The sequence below is a fragment of the Zingiber officinale genome, chromosome 2A, assembly GCF_018446385.1.
Source record: "Zingiber officinale cultivar Zhangliang chromosome 2A, Zo_v1.1, whole genome shotgun sequence".
In the NCBI taxonomy this organism is placed as follows: domain Eukaryota; kingdom Viridiplantae; phylum Streptophyta; class Magnoliopsida; order Zingiberales; family Zingiberaceae; genus Zingiber; species Zingiber officinale.
This window is the reverse complement of record NC_055988.1, coordinates 83,744,049-83,749,564: the sequence shown is the minus strand read 5'-3', so window position 1 is coordinate 83,749,564 and position 5,516 is coordinate 83,744,049.

Here is a 5,516-nt window from a genome sequence, read left to right as displayed (position 1 = left end):
AATTAGTTTTTAAGATTTCAAAAACTTACTTAAAGTTTTACCGTTTGATTTTTGAAAACTTTCCTTTATAAAATTTCATCTTCAAAAAGTTTTTCAAAATTCTTTGAAAAGTTATATTTCAAAATATTATCATCTTATTTTTGAAAATTTAAATATTTTTAAAAAAAATATTTTTAACGTCCCCTATATCTTTTTCAATACTTTTTCAAAATATTTTGAAAGTTATATTCAATTTTCAAAATATTTTCTAAACTTTTTATTTTTAAAATGTTGTTTGTTATAACATTTTCAAAATTTTAAAAGTTATGCGATATTAGCAGACTTTGAAAATTATTTCTAACTTCTTAATTGAAAATCTTTATTTTTAATAAGTTATTAACTTATTTTAAACCCCCCAGTATACCTGAAAATTTTCTGTTGTCAAAATTGTATTTCCTTTACTTAGTCAATTTTCTACACTTGTCTATGCTTGTTATTTTTGATGAATGCTAAAGGGGAGGATTAGGTGAATTAAATTAGTAAAAACTAAATGATACTTCAAAATCAGACTAACTTAAACCATGTCATGTGTTTATTTATTACATATTTTTCACTAACTTAACATAGATTGGCATTGCATCAAAAAAGGGAGAGATTGTTGGTACGGTTAGCACTAACAATCTAACTCAGGTTTTGATAAATGACAAAATAAATTAAGTTAGTTTTGTTGTGATATAACACTTTGACTGAGTGTGCAGGAAAAATCCAACTAGGTCGACGGGTCGATCGGATAGCTGGCAAGAAGCCCAACTAGGTTGACGGGTCAATCGGATAGCTGGCAAGAAGTCCAGATAGGTCGACGGGTTGATTGGATATCTAGCACGAAGCCCAGCTAGGTCGACAGGCTGATCGGATATCTGACACGAAGTTCAGCTAGATCAACGAGCTGACCAGATAGTTGGCACGAAGTCCAGACTGGTAGATGGACTGATCGGATGTCTGGCAAAAGGTAAGTCACTAGAAGAGAGTGATTATGAGGGTGCGTCCCAGTTGAAAGACAGTAGGTGTCGGTCCAGTTTAGGTCCATTTGGGATCCCTAAACTGAGACTTTGACTAGTTCCTAGTACTGAGAGAACATAAACTAATTACTCTATTTTTATATTGTGCTAACACTTGTCTTGCAGGGTATTTTGGACCAACACATTTGTTGTAGGGTAAGAAAGCAAGCAAAGAAATAAAGTTGCTTTCGGGTGAACAGTACCCGAAGGCGCCTTCCATGGCTATGGCAGGCGCATCGGTATTGTTCATCGAAGGCGTCTTCTATGGCTATGGAAGACGTCTTCCGCTGGATGAAATTTGGCCGAAGTCTTGGATAAGCACCGATCACTTTGGGATAGAATGTATCTCATTGGAGGCGCCTTCAAGGCCTTTGGAAGGTGTCTTCCAAGCCCTTTATAAGGCAATCTCGAGGAGGCTTTGGGACAACAACGACATACAAGCTACTACGCGGATATTTGAGCCTTCGTCTCCTCTCGGTTCCTACTGCGACTCTGCTGCGAAGCTGTTGAGCCTGACGACTGCTTCGAGGAGTTCCGATCGTGCCCGACAGACAAACATAAACACAAAGCACCCCGTTTCGATTCCTAAGAAGTGTTGGTAAAAACTTATTATTGTAGTTATTATTAAAGGACAAGTGCAGGATGTTACACTTGACCTAACTTTTTGTATTCGATTCTCTCTTCCGAGGGTACCGGAAGAGGTTTTTACTGGATTACCTATCGATAGGTCCGCGAGACCTGAGCCTTAGAGTAGGAGTCGTCGAAGGCTCCGAACCAAGTAAAAAATCACTTATGTTCTTCTCGTACTTTCTTATTTTCGTTTTCCGCTACGTACTCAAGTTTTTTAAAATCGAAAAAGAAGTGTTTTTAAAACCACATGATTCACCCCCATCTCACGTGCGTCACGATCCAACACCGACATTCTCTGACAACATGCAAGCTCTGAAGGTACGCAGCGTCATATAAAAAGGGAGATTCTCTCCTTTAGCTAAGTACGCGCACATTCGCACTCATCTTTTACAGTTCTTTTTTCCTTCGTACATTATTTTTTGGGGGAAAAAATACCTGACTTGAGTGTCGGAGGGCATGTGTCGGGGGCTTTTTCTCTATTTCTGGTCTCTAACGTTCCATGTGCTTGTCTGAGTATGCGCATAGCCTTAGTTCCGCCGATCTCGTCACTGCTGTCCTTGAGCTCCACGTGGGGGTCTGCCTTTCCAGTGTAAGTACGCTAGGTGTCTCTAAGTCGCCTCTCCGTTAACACTGACGTCATCTCAGTCGATCTTCGTCAGATTCAGATTCTGGACAGGATCAATTTGGCGTTGTTTGTGGGAATCTCCTTCACCTGTTCTGGAACGTGATAATGGAGGACACTGGGAAGATCAACGTCACCATGACAGCAGGGGAGTATGAACTGTTTAGGGAAGCCAAGAGGCAAGCAGCTTCCCAAAAACACATCATTGCTTCACATCCCCACAAGATGCTTGCAGTTTCAAAGGACCAAACCCACATTTCTAACAGGGGGTCTAAAAGAAAACAGCCTGAGGATTTTCCTCAAACCTTCTATCAGGAGTCTTGCTCGAACTATTATATTAAGAAGGAGTAGCACTAGGTCTCCACGGCCGAGAGTTCCTCGCCTAGAGATCCGAAGAAGGGGAAAGTTATAGTCCTCTGGGAGGAGCCGAGGGAGATGCCTGAGGAGCAAGTGCTCTTCTCTCTAAGGGTGCTCAAGGAGAAGCTACCGAAGGGGTACAAGCCCCCAACCATTGAAGAATATGATGGTAGCAAGGACCCAGAGGATCATCTCTGAAAATTTCGGAACCCTACGCTATTGTACCAATACAGCGATGCTATTAAATGTCAGGTATTCTTAAACACCCTATCAGGCTCGGCACAAAAATTGTTTGATGGATTGTTGAACGGATTCATTACCTGCTTTTAGGACTTCAAGAGTACTTTCTTGTGCCATTTCACCAGCAGCAGAAAGTATCAGAAGACATACCGTCTCTTCGCCCTCAAGAAAGGGTCTGCGAAACCCTTAAGAAGCTATATCAAACGTTTCAACCAGGTAGCTCAGGACGTCCAATCCGCTACCTCAGAAATCTTGATGAGCACCTTCTCCCACGGTCTGGTGGAGGGGGAGTTCTTCTGGACCCTCATCCGAGAGCCAGTAAAGAATTTTGATGAGATGCTGGGGAAGACAGCTAACTACATCAATATAGAAGAAGCCTAGACAGCTCGGCGGAAAGCAGAGAAGGTGCCTGTTCTTGCCAGCAAATCGGAGAAAAGGTCGCCCCAACCTCTAGCTCGACCCTTTCCTCACTCTAAGGATGTCTGACCAGGATTTCCGCCCGTTCAAGGCTCCAGGGTGGCGCAACAGGTAGAAGTCGTCCAAGCCCCCAGACCTGGTCAGTGGGGGCGCCATTATTGCACCTACCATAAGTCTCACACACATTCAACGGAAGATTGTGTCAGTTCGCCTATGACTCTCGACGTGTAGCTGAACTGGGCTTGCCTCCGCCAGAGATCGCACCTAAGCTTCAGAGGCTGGTGGCCAATCAGCCTACTGTAGCCGGACAATCCAGTAAACCCCTGTCCGAAAGCAGAGGTCAAGGAGCTCAGCGGTCAGGCCGGGACATGGAGCAAATGGAATCTCTTAAGGAGGAGAACATGGAAAATGCCGCCATCTGGGAGATCAGCATGATCTCCGGAAGGCACACTGATGGAGACTCCACCCGAGCCCAAAAGTCTCATGAGCGCCGCTTGGAGATACATGCGGTGGGATGCAGCCGGGAACAAGCTCTCGGGCCCATAATCAACTTCGGGCTGCAAGACCTAGAGGGAGTGGTGCTCCCTCACGATGATGCCCTCATAATCAAAGTCATCACCGCCAACAGCTGCATGGCTAGGGTTTTCGTTGACATCGGAAGCTCTGTCAACGTGTTGTTCAAGAATGTGTTCGAAGGCATGCAGATTTACGTTAGTGAGCTCCAACCCATAGCCACTTCCTTGTATGAGTTCACTGGCAATGATGTAAGACCAATGGGTCAAATTAAGCTAGTTATATCTTTGGGTAGCGAATCATTGGTAAGAACTCGGAGGAGCACTTTCATCGTAGTGGATTCTCTATCCTCCTACAACGTCATCCTAGGAAGGCCCGCACTGCACGAGTTCCGAGCGACAGTCTACATCTTCCATCAGAAGATTAAATTTCCTGTGAGAGACCAGGTCGGGGAAGTCAGAGGCGAGTAATTGGTCTCTCGCATGTGTTATATCGACATGGTGAAGGTCGAGGTCCGCAAGCCTCAAAGAACCCGGGATGGCGGGATCCACGTCATCTAAGAGGAGTCTCTTCCTATAGCCAAAGAACTCACCCCTTGGGAGGAGGTCCAGCTCTACCCCGAACGTCCGAAGAGCATCACCCGGATATCCAGCGATATGCCAATCAAAATCAAGGCAGATCTGGTCGAATGTCTGACACGCAATAGGGATCTCTTCGCTTAGTCCCTCAAGGAGCTATTGGGGGTCAAGCCCGAGGTAGCTGAGCATAAGCTACACCTCATGCGTGATTCTCGGCTGGTCAAGCAGTAGAAGTGGAACTTACTAGGCCTTTTCTATCGCGGCATAGAGTTGGCCATAGAAAAGGACAGTCAAAATTGGAAGGGAAGAACAATAAAAGAAGTCAAGGACTGACCGCAGTAGCATCTTCTACAAACAAGTCCACCATGCCATGAATTGGGACAGAGTCTGTCTGATCCATAGCATCTTGCCTGGTCGTTGCCAGTTTCCCCAAAAGCAGGACAGTACCAGCATAAGAAGAAGGGTCATGGCTTATCCCTCGCTCGAAAGGTACATTGGCGTGAAAGCGGAACACCCGGGACCTGGAAGGTCCAAGAGCGATCCCGCTAGGGGTAGGACGAGTGGAAGTGGATGGTCAAGGAGAAGAAGGTCCGAATAATGCAGTTGGTATGGATCCCCCCTCCGAATCGATTTCTTCTTTAACGAACGAAGTTTTTCCCCGATCACACCCCAGTCAAGCCTATGAAGGAATGCAAGGGCCACCCTAGGATTGTGGTTCTGGAACAGAGGTTGCCGCTGACCGGGGCAACTGGGTCATAATGGAGGCACTGGCCCCAAGGTCGACCTCGGTAGGCATGCGCCTCAGGCGACGCGAAAGCGGCTGATCATCTAAGTCTGACCCTTGTTCTGAAGGAAGAGGGCGCCAAGCGGGAAGAACACGAGCAGTTTGCTGAGCAGGTTCAGGGATAGAGCTACCAGGATGTGTCATGGGAGGGGCGGCAGGACGAGATGAAGTACTATCCATGACCATCCCGGGAGCAGTCATATTGGAAGACGAGGGGTGTCGCCTGTGTTGGGACCGAAAAGTAGCTAGAGGGGGGGTGAATAGCTCTTCGCGTGCTCGTCGTTGGCGTTGCTCGTTTCTTTGATGGTATGCAGCGGAAATATAAGAAACAAAAGCAT